This window comes from Loxodonta africana, chromosome 1, assembly GCF_030014295.1.
Source record: "Loxodonta africana isolate mLoxAfr1 chromosome 1, mLoxAfr1.hap2, whole genome shotgun sequence".
NCBI classification, from domain to species: Eukaryota; Metazoa; Chordata; class Mammalia; order Proboscidea; family Elephantidae; genus Loxodonta; species Loxodonta africana.
In genome coordinates, this window is record NC_087342.1 from 175,888,951 (window position 1) to 175,908,853 (window position 19,903).

General features: G+C 40.5%; 1 protein-coding gene across 8 annotated transcripts in view; it reads right to left on the minus strand.

Annotated features, from left to right (window-relative positions):
- FYN (FYN proto-oncogene, Src family tyrosine kinase) overlaps window positions 1–19,903 on the minus strand; it is a 237,988-nt gene that overhangs the window by 112,884 nt on the left and 105,201 nt on the right. The window contains exon 1 of one of the 8 annotated variants that reach the window (XM_023542360.2): window positions 11,299–13,165. The exons of 6 other annotated variants lie outside the window; for them this stretch is intronic. The gene's annotated coding sequence lies outside the window, so the exon portion shown is untranslated. Of the gene's footprint in view, window positions 1–11,243; window positions 13,166–19,903 lie in introns of those variants that run through there. One more of the 8 variants, XM_023542329.2, reaches the window with a different exon arrangement.

Genomic DNA, 19,903 nt, shown 5'->3' on the forward strand with positions numbered 1-19,903 from the left:
CTTGGACAAATTACCAAGTGAAAATCTTAGTTTTTAGAAATGCATATCCTTTATATATATATATATATAAAAATATATATATATATAATTTATTTTTGTTGTTGAAAATATACACAGCAAAACATACACCAATTCAACAATTTCTACACGTACAATCAGCGACACTGATCACATTGAGTTGTGCATCTTCCTTTTTCAAATTGTTCCTCCTCCATTAACATATAATTACGTATCCCTAAGCTTCTTATCCTTTCCAGTTGCTGTTGTCAATTCCATGAGACTTTGAAATTCTGGTCCACATTTCTCCGCCTCCTCCTTTTGATCAGGATTCTTCTATAGAATCTTTGCTTAAAATACTCAGTGATGGTAGCTGGGCACCATCCAATTCTTCTGGGCTCCATCCAATTCTTCTGGGCTCAGGGCAAAGGAGGCAGTTGTTCAGGGAGGCAGTTAGCCATGTGAATGCCAACCTTTTGATTTCAGTCTCACTTTTATCATTTCTCTCCTACTTTCCCCACCTTAATCTCACCAAAGTCTCCGATAGGCCCTCACCCTTTCTGGACTGCCCATGACCCATGCACAGAATCTTCCTGTGCCTCCTCAATCTGATGGAGTCCTCTAAGGAGCAAGTAGATAGTAGAATAATAATAAAAAAAAAGACAGAATCTTGGAGAACATGCCATCTATTTCTAGATAAGGAAACTGAGATGCCAAGAGACAGGGTGGGTAGTGTCTTACCCTTCACCAAAGTTACACCACTTATCTATTGTCTATTAAGTGTTTTCCCCTCCCCATTCCTCCCCTCCCTTGTAACCACCAACGATTATTTCCTTTTGTATGTAAACCTTTACATGAGTTTTTACAGTAGTAGTCTCATACAATATTTGTCCTTTTGTGATTGATTTATTTTACTCTGCATAATGCTCCCCAGATTCATCCATGTTAGGAGACGCTTCACAGATTCATCGTTCTTTATAGTTGCATAATACTCCATTGTGTTTATGTACCACAGTTTGTTTATCCATTCATCTGTTGATGGGCATCTAGGATGTTTCCATCTTTTTGCTATTATGAACAATGCTGCGATGAACACGGGTGTACCTACATCTATTTATGTGATGACTCTTATTTCTCTAGGATATATTCCTAGGAGTGGGACTGCTGGATCATATGGTATTTCTATCTCTAGCTTTCTTAAGGGAGCGCCATATTGTTTTCCAAAATGGTTGTATCATTTTGCCTTCCCACCAGCAGTGCATAAGAGTTCCGATCTCCCCACAGCCTCTCCAACATTTCTTATTTCCTGTTTTATTGATTCGTGCTAGTAATGCCAGGGTAAGATGGTATCTCATGGTGGTTTTGATTTGCATTTCTCTAATGGCTAGAGATTGTGAGCACTTCCTCATGTGTCTTTTGGCCCCTTGAATGTCTTCTTTGGTGAAGTATCTGTTCATTTCCTTTGCCCATTTTTTAATTGGACTATTTGTCTTTCTATTGTAGAGGTGTTGGATTTTCTTATAGATTTTAGAGATTAGACCCTTGTCTGATTTGTAATAGTCAATTTTTTTTTCCTAGTCTGTAGGTTCTCTTTTTACTCTTTTGGTGAAATCTTCTCAGCATAAGTGTTTAATTTTTAGAAGATCCCAGTTATCTAGCTTATCGTCTGGAGCTTATGTGTTGTTGGTTGTGGTTTGTATCCTGTTAATAATGATGGCTTGCTATTTTTAAGGTTAAAATTCTACCAAGTCTCAAATCTGGAGCAGATATTAACAAGTTATTATTGTTGTTTTATTGTTAGCTGCTGTCAAATCAGCCCTACTCATGGTGACCCTGTGGCATAACAAAATGAAAAAATGCTGCCTGGTCCTGCACCATCTCCATGATCGGCTTCAGATCAGACTATTGTGATCCATAGGGTTTTCACTGGCTGATTTTCAGGAGTAGATTGCCAGGCCTTTTTCCTAGTCCATGTTAACCATGGAAGGTCCACTGAAACCTGTTCAGCATCACAGCAACACACAAACTTCCACTGAAAGACGGGTGGTGGCTGCACATGAGATGTATTGGCCAAAAATTGAATCCAGGTCTCCTCATGGGAGGTGAGAATTCTACCACTGAACCAGCACTGCCCCCATCAACAGAACAGGTTATCTGAAAATACCCTGTGTGTCTCATCTGCTACTTGATATTTAAGACAAAATTTGCTTCTGTTGGAATCCTCCCCAACATTTTATTGTGAATTATTTCAGATACAAAGTTTTAATAACTTTATGGTGAATACCCACATGCCCACCATCTGGCTTCTAACATTATTATACCAGGTTTGCTTTATCACATAGCTATCCATCTACCCATACTACAATACTTTTAAGTGCACATTTTTTTTCATGGTCTTTATTTTTCTAAGGAGGAGAAATGAGACACCTCTGGGTATGAATCCCTGTTTGAGCACTTACAAACTGGAGGACTTTGGGCGAGTGGGTAGTTTTGTAGAGCTTTAATTTGCAGTTACAAAATGTGGGCAGTAATGCCTGGGGTTGCCGTGAAGATGAAATGCGATAAGGTATGGGAAGCATCTGGCACACAATAGATTCAATCCATGGTAGGGACACAACCAATGATCAGTTCACAGTCTATGCTTGCTCTCTATTAAACAGAATTGAAGTTATCGAAAAAGAACAACAACAATAGATGAAAGAAGAATGGCAGACTGTTGATAACTGTTGCAGCTGGGTGATGGGTATGCGGGGATCCATTATGCTACACTGTTTAATTTCTATAAATATGAAAATTTCTATGGTGGAACATTAAAAAAAAAAATTGGTTACTGGATTTTACTAAGCTTCCCTCCCCACCCCACCCCCCCAAAATCTTGAAATTATGTTTCTGGAAAAGAAGAAGAATTTTCAAAAGGAGCCCTAGTGGCTCAAGGATTAAGCACTCAGCTGGTAACCTAAAGGCTGGTGGTTGGAATCCACCTAGCGGCTCCACAGGAGAAAGACCAGGCAATCTGCTCCCATTAAGATTACAGCCTAGGAAACCCTATGGGGCAGTTCTACTCTGTCACATGGGATCATTATGAGTTGAAATCAACTCGATGGCACCTTATTACAACAAGAACAAGAAAGATTTTCAAATGAGTTGTTACTGGGAAGGAATCCTATATTTAAAAAATTTAATAAGGAACATTTGAAAAAGGAAGAAGTGATGACACTGGGGTTAACATCACAGGGTTAGGGAGGCCCGGATATCCTCTCACTACCACGGTGTGGCAGGGATGGAAGGTCGCGGATCCATTATTTTGTAAAAGTACCCCAGGTGATTCGGATCACTCGGTGAGAACCTCAGTACTGGCAAAAAAAAAAAAAAAAAAAAAGCGAGAAACCACACTTTTCAGCATAATAATTGCGAGAATAAATACTCTGCATAATGCAAAGCTTGTGCCTCTAGCTCATTTGCAGGCAGATGACACAGCGTGGGGAGCCTCTGGTTTAGCAGAATAAAAACTATTTGTAACTGAACAGCCTCCCTCTGTAAATCAGGGGTGGTTAACGAAGGACCCAATTAGACTGTACTCTCCCATATCACTTATCAACGGTCTAAGCTTGTAGACGGTCTAAGCTCAGTGGCTTTCACAATCGGGGACTGGGAGAAATCTGGAGAAAAGAACCTGTGGACAACATTAACTAGAAAACTACACGGAAAGGCTTCATTTCTTTCTTATAAAACAAAAATGTCACTCTCCTGTTCTAGTCCCTTAATTCCTTCCCTTCCCTGCTGTGGTTCATTTTCTCTTGTTCCCCTTAGCTGGCGGCTGGAGGCTGGAGGCTGGAGGCAAGGAGAGGGATGTGACAGAACTGCTGCATGAGAAGGTATCTGTCTCTGGGAGCCCTCTCTGTGATGGCGGAAGTGGTATCTTTCGGGGTGCGGTCACGTGGATGCAGTTCAACTGGGCAAGCCAAGATGGGCCACTGCAGGGGAGCAAAGCCGTTTACTATTCTGTGGGCTTCTTGTAGGAGGCCAGGGAGGAGGAGGAATGCTCATAATTGAGGGAACCAGTACACAGACACATACACACTACTCTACCACCCCCCTGCCTCTCTCCATGCACATACACACACACACAGACACATACACACACTCAGAGGTACTGGTCAAATTTTTATACCCCTAGCAAAGGCCTTTGCCCTGATAGAAACATGCACCTTGGAAGTAACCTGTACCTGTTTCTTCAGTTGGTGTTATCTGCTCTGGAATATATTCCATCCTTTCTTTTAGTTGTTTTTGAGCACTTATGATAAAAAAGACATGGTGTTGGACACAGAAGTGAATTTTCCTGCCTAAAGGGCTAAGAGGAAGTACATTTAAGATGAGTCTTGCAATAGATTGGATCTAGACTCCAAGAGACCGGAGGGAGGCATACAAGGGCTGAAAAGCAAGTGCCCAACGTCCACTGAGGGCACAGAGGTACTTGGCTTTGCTATAAGAGTTAGGTGCAGTGGAGAGGTGGGTTGGGCAGACAGATCATAAAAGGCCTTGACTACCTTTCTCAATGGGTGATGGGAGCCATGTAAAGTTTTTAACAAAGGAATGACATGATTGATATATGTGCTAAAAAAAAAAAAACAACCCAGAATACCAAACCCATTGCCGTAGAGTTGATTCTGACTCACAGAGGCCCTACAGGACAGGCTAGAACTGCCCTATAGGGTTTCCCAGGAGCAGCTGGTAGATTTGAACTGCTGACCTTTTGGCTAGCAGCTGTACCTCCCTGTAGCTCTTAGCCACTACACCACCAGGGCTAAAAAGGGAAGTGTAAAGAGACCTGACACAGAGTAAGTATTTATTAATGCCAGACATCGTGTTAGCACCACACTTACTGTCTCCTTTAATTCTCAAAACAGCCACCATTTTGGAAGTAGAAAGTTGAAGTTCACAGAGGTTATGTGACTTGCCCAAGGCCCCACAGCTGGTGAGTAACGAAACTCAGATTCAAACATGTAGCTAACATTAAAGCCAATGCCCCGTCTATTTGTGCCATTTAAAGCCCCAAGTCTAGCTACCACAAGTTCATCTATGTTCCTTCTACCCAGATGGCTACTTAAAGCAGCAAGACCTGGAGTGCATGTTGCTTTTAGGGTTGAGAAACAGAGAGAGAGTAAAAATTATCAGCGCACAGGGCACCTCTAGAAGTATCACTCAGCCTTATAAACAAAGCAACGTGGGAGCTAGTCCTTTCCATCCTTCCACATTATAACATAGTCAAAGGGTCAAGTTAAAAATTTTCTTGTTATGTCCTGTAGCATCAAAGTAACCAATGGAGGTAATCTGCACACAAGCTGCAAAATATGCAGGGAGACCAGCTGTCCCAGGTGAGTAGGCACCCCAGCATCAACTATATTTTTCAACGTAGTATAACCAGCTAGTCTCAAATACTCTCTGCCCTCCCAAATCCTGAAAGAGCACCCAATATCCAGGAAAAAAACAGTGCTGTTTTCTGTGTCTACATGAATAGTGGATTTAATAAGAAATGAAATGCCATGATCTTTTGGTCTGGTTACTTTTCCAAAACCTCAGATATATTTAAGAATTGGGAAGAGTAAAAATCAGGTTAGAAAGATTTAATGTTCCTCAAATATAAAAATCAAATCATACCATGGCATAAACCAGCAGAAACCACTCACATATTCTTAAATATGCTCTCCTTGAAGGACAAAGACTTTTAGTATTTTGGAAACAATACTCACAGAAGCAACTTGGGTGCTACTTTGAAAACTATATGCAGTGACATACACTCTAATATACAGATGCCAGAGGAGGGACAAAACCACTCAAAGCACCAATTCAATACACCTACTGTGCTATACACCTACTGCGTGTCAGGCACCATGAATCATTCTGGGACTAGATCGATCACGATGAACAAACTGAATCACATCAACGGTTGCTGAAATCACCTTAAAAAACAAATGGTGTTATAAGCACTTTTTTTTTTTTTTAATTTAGAATCAAGTTCTGAGGGCTATTCCTTTGGAAAACAGGCAGAATATTTTCCAGCTTTTTGCCTCCTCATGCCTCAGGACTCATACTGTGGTGCTCCTCCTCTGTGTTGACGCCTTCCGAACACTGCCTACCCACTTCCATCTTTCAGGCGGCAATGGGGCAGAGGCGGCAGTAGTGCATGCATATATGTGTGTGTGTTGAGGCTCTCCTCTCTCTTTGCTCCTTATATACATCATATTTCATTTTCCAAACTGCACTGTAATTGTTGGATAGTGGTCTCACCCAAAAAAGAAGCCCCGTAAGGGCAGGTACTATGTCTCAATGTACCTCTGTTTTCCCCGGGTAAAAACAAGCCTAGCACTGCTCCTTCAATGTTTACTCAAGTAAATAAATGACTGTTTCAACTGCAAGCTTTTTAGCCACAGACTTCAGAGCATTTCACAATCAAAATATTCTCCATGTTGGTAGGTGTCAAAAATTTTGACGCATGCATACAAATATATATCAGGACAATAAGTTTATTGAGGTATAATTTATACATAGTAAAATTCTCCCTCAGTTTTGACAAATGGATACAATTGAATAAGATTCCTATACACTTGCCTGGGCGTTCTGACTGAGTAGAGTGCAGCCTGGGCAGCAGGAGTTTTAAAGTCTCCTCAGGTGATTCTAATGAAAACCCCAGGTCAAGAATCACTATAGTAGGTGATGCTCTGCCACCGTATTCTTTTATTTCCTTTTCCCTCCCCATTCCCAGCCCCATCCATTACTTCTTAGTCAACCATTAGTATTAAAGATGAAACCAAAACATTTCCACTCAGCACCATACTTGGAAGCAAAACCTAGGGGCTTAGCCACGTCGCTGGAGTCGACTATAATTTGTTATTTAGCAGAAATACAGCTACCAAATGACATTTGAAATGAACATGAGATATCCACTCAAGGAAATAAAAATGCCTTTCAATCTGAGCAAATAAAAGGATTGTGATTTGGGGGAACCTGAATTTTGAGGAGAAGGAGTCCTGGTGGCATAGTGGTTAAATGCTCGGCTGCTAACCCAAAGGTTGACAGTTCGAACCCACCAGCTGTTCCATAGGAAGGAGATGCGGCAGCCTGCTTCCATAAAGAACACAGCCTTGGAAACCCTCTGGGGCAGCTCTACTCTGTCCGGTAGGGTTGCTACGAGTCAGAGTCAACTCGACAGCAACAGACTTGGTTTTCGGTTTTAAATTTTGCGGGGGAGCGTTACTGTAGGGAATTGGCAGGATGAAAGAAGAAAACAAGGCCTCACACCATACTCCTCTGATTCCAAATGTAACCCTAGACCCAGAGTTTTGTCAAAATGGCAGATTTCAGAAATGTGTGGATGAGCGAGGTTGATATCAAGTCAAAATCTTAAGACTCACAGCACTGCAGAGAATTAGGGAAAATTCACCTATCTTCCAGGTGAGGGGATGGCTTTGTGGTGTCATCCTTTAATTGCTAGAGAAGGCCACAGAATAAAAAAAGGGGTATTACCTGCTTTATCCTTCACTTGACTGAGAATATTGGAAGATACAGAGAGGTCTGGCCTCTAGTGAAGAATATGGGACAATCTTTCCCCTATTCAAATTTCAGTTCTTACAAATCAGGGCTTGTATTTAGGTAAAAACTATCATAACAAACCCCAGGAGCCTGTCATCATTCCTTGGTCTTTCTTTCCCCTGGGATTATGATTATACAGTCTAACACTTCAAGTAATTGGGTCACTGGTCACGGACTTGACCTTTAGTAGAAATGGAGAATAATCTTTACTGATGTTTCATTGTGAATAACGCTCAAAATAGGATTGATATATTGGGGAAGTATTTGGCTTGTTAAAATCCCTGGGCGGTGCAAGTGTTTACTGTATTCAGCTATTGATCAAAAGGTTGGGGTGCCTCAGAAGAAAAGCTTGGTGATCTACTGTCAAAAAATCAACCACTTACATTAACAGGCGAGGAATAATTCAGGAAAAAAAAAAAAAACAATGAAAATGGTTGCACAATTTGAAAAATGTAATCAATGTCAATGAACTGTACATGTAGAAACCACTGAATTGGTGTATGTTCTGCTGTGCACACTTTCAACAAAAATCAAAACCAAATCCACTGCTGAGTCTTAGCAATTCCGACTCAGACTAACCCTATACGACAGGCAGAACTGCCCCACAGGATTTCCAAGGCTGTAATGCCGACTGCCATATCTTTGTCCTGTGGTTTTGAAACACCCACTTTTCTGTTAGCAGCCAAGCGCTTTAACCACTGCACTACCAGGGTGCCTATAGTTTTGACAACAAAAATAAATAAATAAATAAATAAAATTTTAAAGTAAATACTATGGAGCACAGTTCTACTCTGACACACAAGGAGTTGCCATGAGTCAGAATCAAATTGACAGCAATTGTTTTTTATTTACTTGGCTAGTTAAAAACAAACAAACAAAAAAACTAACCATTATTAATTAAAAGGAAGGGATAACCACCAAAATAGTTGGTGTAAAAATATATTTTAAAATGTATAATACCTACTTGGGCTGCTGAGGTCCTGGGGCGACTGACTATCAGTTAGTATGTATTTTAAGAGTTCATTGATTAGCCTGGGCCTTTAAGAAAGAATAAATTAAAAAGTTAGCCTGGTTTTGAAAAATGCCATTGAGTTTCCATGAAAGAAAATCATGGAAATTCTGCTGTGGGGAAATCTGGAAGTATGCTTTACACTATCATTTACAAGGCAGCACATGTTGGTCTTACCAGCTGCCAGGACTGGTAGAAAACTGCTGAGCTAATGGGTATGGCCAAACCAAGAGTCTCCCTGTAATTAGAGTTAGCTGGAGGAAAAAGTGGCACAAAGAGGATAGAAATATGTTGCCTCTGATTGGGGGGAGTACAAGAAAGCTGATTAAGTTTCTCTCAAGAACCTAGCTGGGTGTGATTTTGGACATTGTCCTCCACACTGCTGCGCTGTCCAACAGTGGACACTAGCTACACTTGGCGTGTGGTGAGTCTGATCTGAGATGTGCTCTAAGTGTAAAATCCACATTGGATTCTGAAGTACAAAAAAATGGTAAACGATTTCAACAATTTTTAACACTGATTACATGCTGAAACAATAATATTTTGGATATATACTGGATTAAATAAGATATAAACCAAAACCAAACCAAACCTGTTGCCATCAAGGTGATTCTGACACATAGCAACCCTATAGGACAGAGCAGATCTGCCAAAAAGGGTTTCCAAGGAGCGAATGGTGGATTCGAACTCCCAGCCTTTTGGTTAGCAGCCAAGCTCTTAACCACTGCACCACCAGGGCTCCAAATAAGATGTAAAACCAAACCCGTTGCTGTTGAGTCGATTCCGACTCATAACGACTCTACAGGACAGAGAACTGTTCCACATAGGGTTTCCAAGGAGTGCCTGGTGGATTCGAACTGCTGACCTTTTGGTTAGCCACCAAACTCTTAACCACTACACCACCATGGTTTCCAAATAAGATACAAAAAAAAAAAAAAAAATTTTAATATCTAATTAAAATTAATTTTACCCATTTCTTTTTATTTTACAATTTTTTTAATGCAGCTACTAGAAAATTTTAAATTATATGTGTGACGTATTCCATTTCTGTTGGACAGCACTGGGTTAGAACATTGTTTCTTTACTTGTCTAACTGTGACTGGTGGTGGAAACCTGGGTGGTGGAGGGGTCAGATGGGAAGGAACATTGTGGACAATGAGGTGATGTACCAGGGCAAAACATTATGGTTACTACTTGTTATGGATTAAATTTTGTTCCCGCCCCACCCCCCCAAATGTGTATCAGATTGGGTAGGCCACTATTCCCAGTATTGTGTGGTTGTCCACCATTTTGTGATCTGATGTGATTATCCTAGGTGTTGTAAAATCGTAACCTCTATGATGTTAATGAGGCAAAATTAGAGGCAGTTAGGTTAATGAGGCAAGACTCAATCTACAGGATTAGGTTGCATTTTTAGTCCATCTCTTTTGAGATACAAAAGAGAGAATCAAGCAGAGAGGAGAGCAGAGCATGTCCTTTGGACCCAGGGTCCCTATGCTGAGAAACTCCTAGATCAAGGGAAGACTGATGACAAGGACCTTCCCCCAGAACCAATGAAGAGAAAAAGACTTCCCCAGAAACTGGCACCCTAAATTCAGACTTCTAGCCACCTGGACTGCGAGAGAATAAATTGCTCTGTTAAAGCCATCCAGTTGTGGTATTTCTGTTATAGCAGCACTAGATAACCAAGACACTACTTGTTTTAAAACTTTAGCTTCAGGGAGCGTGAGGAGCAATCACAGAAGACTCAAGTTAATTATGTCTGACCTGGGCACCACTCAACCTCTCTGTGCCTCAGGTCAATCATCTGTAAAATGGGAGGACAGGACTAAATTCTTACACAATGAACTAAGACTAAAGAAGGTCTTTACCTGCATCATTATCCCTTATCCCAATCCACAAAAGAATAATTTTGCTAAAAACCATCAGAATTAACCTAATAGGTTTTTATCCTCAGCCAGCACTAAAACAAGGGAAGACCATCTTGAGAAGTGTTGCTATTTAGCTGTATCAGTTCCGCTTCAGTTCCTGTTGAGCGAACAAGTTTACAGATTCTTCTATGACTCGTTAACACAGTTAAATATACACAAAGAACGACGAGTGCGAGATGGGCAAAACAGACAGATTTCATTCCTCTTTCAAGGAGTCGGAGAACCATTTGAAAAAGAAAAAAATCCTACCAGTGATTTTCAAAGGGAAATGTGTTTGCTTTCTTTCAAACCTACAGATGAACTATCTTACTATTGTACTGGTAACTTACCAATCAAGAAATGAAAGAGTCTGTATGTCAGTTAATTACACTTCCATGAAACCTACCCCCCTTCAAAAATCAAAACATCCCTTAAATCGAAGCAGTATCACATCTCAAGCATACTAATTTCTGTTTAAGAGAGGATGTTTTTTTAAAAAAAAACACACACACAAAGATGAATGCCATTTCTAAACAAAGCCCTGACTAACTTAGCCGGCAGCAGTGCTGGTGCCAAAAAATGGGTGACTTGGCTGGTGAGTTTCAGAATACATAAATTAGTTGCCAATATCAAAAAGTTGAGGTAGCTAATATCCAGATCCAGATTTTTGGCTGTGCTGGGCCTGCAACTGTCTGAGGTTCAGCGGCACCTGCCCCTTTCAGATGTGGGTGACTTACGTTTCTCCAGTGGCACAGTCCCCTCCTGGCTGACTTCCCTTGTTAATGGACCTACCCGGTCATGCAGGCATTTGCATTAGATGAGAACTGCTGGGTGGAAGGCAGAATCAGAAGAGGGGATTGGAGAGAACATGGAAGAGCTGAAAAACCTTGGGTCAAAGCCCAGAGATTTCACTTGGTCTCAGCTTCACCATAAGGGCTGGGTGACTTTGGGCAAGACACGTCGCTTCGCTAGTCTGAGGTGCTATGTGGGAGGAAAATGAAAGAAGTTCTACACGTAAGGAACCTGTGTGTGCCTGGCGTGCTGTAAATGCTCTGCTACAGTTACTCCTTTTTACCCCAAAGGCAAGAGAGAAAAATCTATAATCATGTAATTTATAATCACAGAAAAATCCAGCTGACTACCAAGGAAATGGCTAAAAAAAATCATTATAAACAACTGAGGGCCTAGCTCACACTCTATAGGGAATTCAGAAAGAGAAAGTGAGTGTAAAGGATATCAGGCAATATCCCAATGTAATAACTGATGCAGGCAAGGATTATACATGGATACAAAAACCATTGGCTGAAAGGTAGGTGGGGACCCAATTACCGGCCACAGATGGCTTACTAATAACAAAGGAGAAGTGCACCTTAACCATGGTGAGGTCTGAGTTACCATTACCACCTTACCAAAGAGATCAAACTGCTGATGATGGGACAACTTGACATCATCTGCCTCCGATGTGATGTAGCATCAAGCACACAACATCACCTATGAAGTCCCTAGATCTAACTTCTAATTTTCAGAAATAGAGGAGCAAGTTAAACAACACTATGAAGAAGCACACAAGCCCACTATGTATTCTACAGCACAACCAGCCTAGATTCTTTGAAAAATCATTAAAAAAAAAATGTATATGTATTGTTCTATACGATAAAGGAAAAGTTAGCAACCAAATGCATCAAGTAAACTTGATTAGATTGGGATTGAAAAGCTGAGAGAAGGAACCTATAAAGGATCATTTGGGACAATTGGGGAAATGTGAAAAATGAGTGGATATTAGAAAATATTATGAAATTATTGATAAATTTCTTAGGTCTGGTAATAGTATTGTGGTTATGTAGAAGAAAGTCCTTTTTCTTAGGAGGTACATGGTGAAGTATTTAGCGGTAAGGTATAAAGACGCTTGAAACTTACTTTCAAATGTCTTAGCAAAAAAAATTATATAATGTATATTAGACACACACACACATGCACACATAGTTGCAAAGGAGAAATAAAGCAAATGTGGCAAATTTAGAACAATTGGTGAATCTAGGAAAAGGGTATGAAAAAGGTATTTGTTTTTATCATTCTCCCAACCGACAGGCTTGAAATTCCTCAAAATAAAAAAACTGAGGAAGAAACTGAAAGAAGAAAAAAGAAAAAAAAAAAAAATCACTACTTCCTTTTTTTATAATTGCCTCAATATTCATATTTAGGTCAGCTTCACTGTGTGACTTTTCATTAACTATGGTTTTATTTTTACCACTTGAATAAATTTCATGAATGCTCTTTGAAGGCTGACAAAACCAAGCTTTCAACAAAGCTCCAACAGCAGGCTGTATGAGTCCACCAGGCAGGTATGAAGCCTAAGATATCACAATAAAAACTCCAGAAATTGACACCTAATTCCCTATCTGGAAGGTTTTTAAGTCAGTAAGACTGGATCATAGACTGTGTGGAGCAGCCTATCAGGCTGCAGTCTTTTCAAAAGACAGCACTTTCTCTCCCTGCACTGGGCACGACTAGAGGCATGACAGGCACAGGGTGCTGGTCAGCAGGGCCGCTGATGTTTTACAGGAGCTGTCCCCACAGAGCAGCAATGACACAACCTGCAGAACAGCTACTTTGAATTCAATTTTTATGCAGCGAGAGCTCCCAGTGAAGTGGGAACTAACTCTGTGATACCTTTAACATGGAGGAAGTGGTTAAAAAAAAAAAAAAAAAAGCTTCCAGTCCTTGGGTTGTGTGAACTGTTAATGTGGTTGGCTGCTACCCAAAAGATTGGGAGTTCTAATCTACCCAGAGGTGCCTAGGAAGAAAGGCCTGGTGAAAAATCAGCCACTGAAAACTTTATGGAGCACAGTTCTACTATGACACACACGGGGGTCTCATGAGTTAGAGTTGACTCAGTGGCAACTGGTTTTTGGTAAAGGACTCGGATTCAAATAGCGTAAGTCTAAGTCCTGGCTCTGGCTCTACTGCATACTAGCTGTACAATCTCAGCCCAATACATCTTAGTTCAGGTGTTACTGACACTGAGCCAGGGACAACTCCTCTGGTTAGGACTGGCTGGTGCCCTGCAGAACACTCACCATCCCTACCCCACTCCCTACCTCACCACATGCCAAAAGTGCCTCTTAGTCTTTGAGATGAGGACAAAAACACCTCACATATTTGCAAACACCTCCTGGGGGAAGGAGGCACGGAGTAGGTTTCCCACTGCTTTAGACCAATCACCTAAATTCTCTGAGCCTCAGATTTTATCTGCGGATAATATCTGTTCCATCTAAGGGTTGGGTTGGAAGGATCAAGTGTGCAGCAGCTCTTTATAAACTTAAATTAGCTATACGAATGGTATCATAATATTCATTTGCACAGGCAGCCTGCCAGTTAAGATGCAGGGCTATGGACTGGATCCAACTACCTCCATTCCAGTCCACGGCTCCATTATACAGCACTGTCTCTCCAGTCAAGTGCTAGAATACACAGCAGCCATCAGAGTAAGACAGGGTTCCTGGGTGGTGCAAATGCTTAATGTTCTCAGTGCTAACCAAAAGGTCAGTGATTCAAGTCCACCCAGAGGCAGCCTGGAAGAAAGGCCAGGCTATTTACCGTAAAAAAAACAGCCATTGAAAACCAGATAGAGCACAGTTCTACTCTGACACACATGGATCACCATGAGTCAGAATCAACTAGATGGCAACTGACTTTTTACCAGAGTAAGGAAGCTGAACTTCCGAAGGACATCCGGAATTATGAGAGAAAGTTTTGTATTATTGTTCTTCAAATGCTATATCAGAAACGAGAGATTTAAAAACTCAAATTCACAATAACATGAAAGTGTTTTGAATGCAATTACTCTTAATTTTCTTACTTATTCATTTTTTAAAAATTATTCCTATTTTCGAGGTAGGACAGAGTAGAACTGCCCCATGTGGCTTCTAAGGAGCGGCTGATAGGTTCGAACTGCCGACATTTTCGTTAGCAGCCACTGACCAAACCACTGTACCACCAGGGCTCCTTAAAAATAAGATAAATGTTTTAATATACTCCTAACTCATCTTTTGAGAGAAAAGATGACATATTTTTTAAAATAACATTTATCGCTTCTGATTGGAAAAGTGATATATATATTCATTGAAATGCACTATTAAATCATAAAAAAAAGAAAAAATACCTCAGAGGTAAATGACGCAAATTTTCGGTGCATGTCCTTCAAGATTATTTTTTCTATGTGCATATGCATGCAAATTTTAAAAACAAAATTGGGCTCATACTGAACAAGCAACTGCAACTTCCTTTATTACTTAATAACATATCATGAGCATTTTTTTCCAGGTCATTAAATACTCTTCAAAAACAGAAAGTCAAACCTTTAAAGAGAAATCTTCAATTCATGATATGCAAACATTAAACGTTTTTGTTTTAATCAATTTCCACAAAAGTAGCTGCTTTTGTGTTCTGTCATTTCTGCACATACAAGTACAGAATACATTATACATAGACACCTAAATGCTTCTTATGTAATATTCTTGAAAATTTAATGGGACTTTACCATCTAAAAGAAAGTTGCAATAAAATACCTTTGTAGAGCTTATGAACTTCCCCTCTATCATTCATTTTAAATGAAGACTAAGGCCTTGGCAACGAGTTCTGACCTCTCCTTTTAGGCCAAGGCCTCAAGGAATTAACATGGAAGTGAACCAAAAAAAAACCAAACCAAACCCAGGGCTGTTGAGTCGATTACGACTCATAGCGACCCTATAGGACAGAGCAGAACTGCCCCATAGTGTTTCCAAGGAGCACATGGCTGATTCGAACTGCTGACCCTTTGGTTAGCAGCCGTAGCACTTAACCACTCCCCCATCAGGGTTTCCACTACAGGTCGTGAGCCATCAAGAAAGGACCCTGAAAATGGCCCATGTGAGTTATCTGTGGGTTGGAGAGGGGGTGCTGGGACATGAGTAGCCACAAATGTATAGTCTTCCCACGGACAGTTATATAAACATATTTAGTGCCATCACAGTGGTTTTTTTTTTTAAATTTTATTTTTGATGAAAATATACATATCAAAACCTACACCCATTCAACAATTTCTACATGTATAGCTCAATAACACTGGTTACAATCTTCATAACCTGTCACCATCCTCACCACCTCTACCCCTACTGTTTCACCACCATTAGCTTAGACTCACTGCTCACTGAACTTTTTGCCTATGTTTAGAGTTACTTTTGTGAATTTGATCTCATATAGGTAATTCAGGAAAAAGGGCTTAAAGTCCAAGACAAACATTCTTTGCTTATTGAGCTAAACTGTTTAGTTTAAAGATGACTTCAGGGGATTTTTTTTCTTTTTTCCAGGGGATAGTTTCAGTTCAAGGTTCAACTATTATCTCAGGGTAATAGATTTGGGGGTTCCTCCAGTCTCAGTGGGTCCAGTAAGTCTGGTTTTCATTAGAATATGAAACTCTGTTCCACATTTTTCCTCCTTTTGATCAGGATCCCTCTATTGTGCTCCTGATCAAAACATTCAGTAATGGTAGCCAGGCACCATCCAGTTCTTCTGGTCATGGCAAAGGAGGTAATACAGCAGGTCATGGAGACACTTAGACCTGTAGTCTACTTCCTTTTCCAATTCATGGTTCTCCTTTCACTGCTGCTTCTGGGAGATAGAAACCAGTTGTATCTTGGATGGCTACTGTACCAAAACAGTATTTTTATAGTCTCAGTTGACTCTGCTTACTATTCAGTGTTGGTATACTCCTCCAAAATCCATTCATTTTAAAAACAGTAGACTGATAAAATAAAGTCCCTAAGTCTCTGGGGTGGGCCATCTGAAATGAGATCTTTTATCCTTATTGTCTGCAGCTTTCCAGAACACATTTTCATAGCATTTCACCAGAGGAAAATCATCAGAAAAAGAAAAATGAAGGGTAGTAAAGTCAAAAGAATATTATACCAAACCTTTCAGTAAGAAAATATTTATGTCCAAAAAACACACACCACACCATTTCTGGAAAGATACTACTGGCCTAGAAGCTGGATTAGTGTATCCCAAAGTATAGCTCACACAAAGCACAGTTACTCTCCCAAAGTAAGCCCTGTAATTAAGTAAAGTCTTTTCAAGTGGACTGTCCTATATCACAACTTGACATATGTTGCTTTAATCACCCTGCTTCAGCGAATGTAGCCATATTGGGCTACAAAAGTTCTCAATGACTCACACCTAAGCCAGACTGTGGTGTCACTAGCAAACTGATGCAAATAAACAGCCCCATGTACCAAAAGACTCAATCTCTGTAATGAGATCTCTCTCTTCCCTAAGCACATTTTCATCACACCAGAATCGCTACTCTTGATTCAAAAGGAAAGACTAGCCCAGATTGAAATACCATTTCATCTCAGAGGTCATCTAAAGACAAACACATCTGAAGAAACTAAGGTTGAAATGTAAAATACGAGACAACCTCTTTTGTGTGAATGCTGGGATCAGGTTGTGTGAATCTCGCTTTTATCTTTCGTGGACAGCCCTTCAAGTATCAGCCTTCAGACACCCATCTGTCTGTCTGAAGTCATTTAGGTCATTTTTTGCTTGGAGTCAGGGCTAATGGAAGAGATGGCCTCCTAGGAGTCCCTTACACCCTATGATCCTCTGAACAAACTTCTTTATGTTTTTCAGTTCTAAAATAATGAGTAATTTAAACATTAAGATGTTTTTCTGTTGTTGTTACCTCTATGTCAGGGTTTCTAAGCCTCAGCACTATGGACATTTTGGACTGGATCATTCTTTACTTGGGGTGGGGGATGCTGGCCTGTGTCTTGTAGGATATTTAGCACCATCCTTGGCCTCTAGCCACTAGATGCCAGTGACACTCCCACTCCGATTATGGCAAAACTGACTCAGGTTGAGAATACTGCTCTCCATATATTTATGTATCTTCCCTGGTATGGCTAAAAACAAACAAACAAAAAAACCCTAGGTTTTTTAAGGCACTGACAAGTTTTAAGAATTTCAAACTTCCTATGTCTCATAATGAATAATTACGATCTGTAACACACAACTGCTCCCAGGGATTTATAAACAGCATTACTGCAGTCTCAAACGAAGGGTGTCAGGGCTTGGCTTCACTTCAGTGAGGACATTTAAGAGGATGAATGTGCTGCCATCTGATCGCTCAGACTGCCACCCTCCTTACTTTTAGGAGTTCCATTCTTAGAAGACTGCTCTTAAAAAATCCTTCGTGATCCATTACCAGGCACTTAGTACTGACTGCAAAGGAAGAGGATTAGGGTCCTGTGTCTACTGACATCATTAATGGGCCCACTGTAGTCTACCCCCTACCCCCAATGAGAGTCCTTGGGTGGGGAGGGATGTGAAAATAACAACAGAGGACATAGTCAAAAAATGTGAGATGACAAGTTTAGCTCAGAGAAGAGAAAATGATTGAGGAAAGTTGTCTTAAATATGTGGTGTGTTAGACAGTCAATCAGAAGGTGACTAAGAGCAACAGAAGGAGCCCTGATGGTGCAGTGGTTAAAGCATTCAGATGCTAACCGAAAGGTCAGCAGTTTGAATCCATCAGCCTCTCTGCAGGAGAAAGATGTGGTGGCCTGCTTCTGTAAAGATTACAGCCTTGGAAATCCTATGGGGTAGTTCTACTCTGTCCGATAGGGTCACTATGCGTTGGAATCGACTCAATGCCAGTGGTTAAGAGCAATGAGTCATTCAATAAATATTTATCACTTGCTTTCTATGTGCCAAGCATGGTCCAGGCACTGAGGCCATAAGAAGGAACAAGACCAAGTCCCTGCTCCACAGAGTACATATTGAAGCTCAACATCAGGAACAGGTTGCTTTTCTTTCCTTTTCATTCTTTCTTTCCTTTCTCTCCCTCCCTTTCTCCATCCTTCCTTCCTTCCCGCTTTTTTCCTTTTTGACAAGCTGAGCTAATTGTCCAGTTGATTGTCAAATTGTTCTTTTTTTTTTTATTTTGAAAATTACGATTTAAATAAAAGAGAAATTCACCCTTTCTAATGTATACTTCCGAGTTTTCACAAAAGCATACAACTGCATAAATACTACCAAAATCAAGATACATAACAGTTTCTCACTCACCAAAATTTCCCTGTGCTCCATAATTTTTTTCTTTTTTTTTTTTACATTGGCGCAAGCTGCCTTGCGCAGTAAAAAGCTCATCATATCTGAGAGAATTTGAATTTCCCTCTATCAGAGATTCTGTAGAAGAGATATTTTGTTTGGCTAGTGGGAGACTGGGCTGTCTCTAAGGCCATGTTCATCTTTTTTGATTCCATGAAACTGGAGCTTAGTTACTTACAGATACACAACTTTAAATATCAGTCCATCTTCACTGACATACTTGGTTTCCCTCAACCACAGATATAGGCCTTTTAGCCACATTTTTTAGTAAGGCTCAAAAATTTCAGCCCAATAATTGAATCTCTGTGAAGGCTACATAATAAGCATAGAAAAAAAAAAATCAAAAGAAAGATTTAGAAGCAAAAGCTTAAATTTTGTAACTGAGGCCCAAACTCAGGGTACTATCTACCCCACCCACCGCTCAGTCTAAATGATCAACCAGAGGACATGCTGAACGCTTTACAAATTATTGTTAACTCCAAAATGGGACAAAACTCAGCAGTGTGTCCTCACTTGGTGGCAAAAGTGGCAGAAGGGAAGTTAAATTAGCCAAGCTTGTCTAAGAATGGACCACCAGTGGAGGAGAATAAGGCAAATGTCTCGGGGGTTTCCACAGTGAGTTATGGAGTAAATGCTGGCGGATGGGTGTGTCACCTGTGACATCTCCAACTCATCCCTGGAAGCCCTCCTGCTGGAAGATACACACATCTTTTGGTGGCGTGACCTCAAGGACAAATGCCTAGTCTCCCAACAAGGCTGTTTTGTTAATAAGAATAACTGCATTATCCAGCACTTACTATGTTCCAGCATCATCTAGCTCATTCTTTTCTCACAACAGTCCTATGAAGTAGGCTCATCATTGCAAGACTCACATTTTACAGATGAGGAAATTGAGGCTCAGAGAGGTTAAGGAACAACGTGTTAAGTGCAGAACTTGGATTTAAACCCAGGACTCATTGACCTCAAAGGCTGTCTTCTCCACCACTGCTAGCAAGATCTTCTGGGTGGTTCTTGGTCTCACAAGCCCCTGTCATACTCAACTGTGGGCTGGCTCTCAGGCATGCTGGAGTCTTAACTCCCTTTAATTTTCTATTCCCCAGGCAGCTAACTGCTTGCTGCTCTCTTGTTTCAAAATACAGACCCAAAGGATTTCTGTTTTGGAAACTTTTTTTCTATCTTATCCTTTTGATCACCAAGCTTATTACACTTAATAAACGGTTGGCTTAGAACATAAATTAGACTGTCAAGAGTA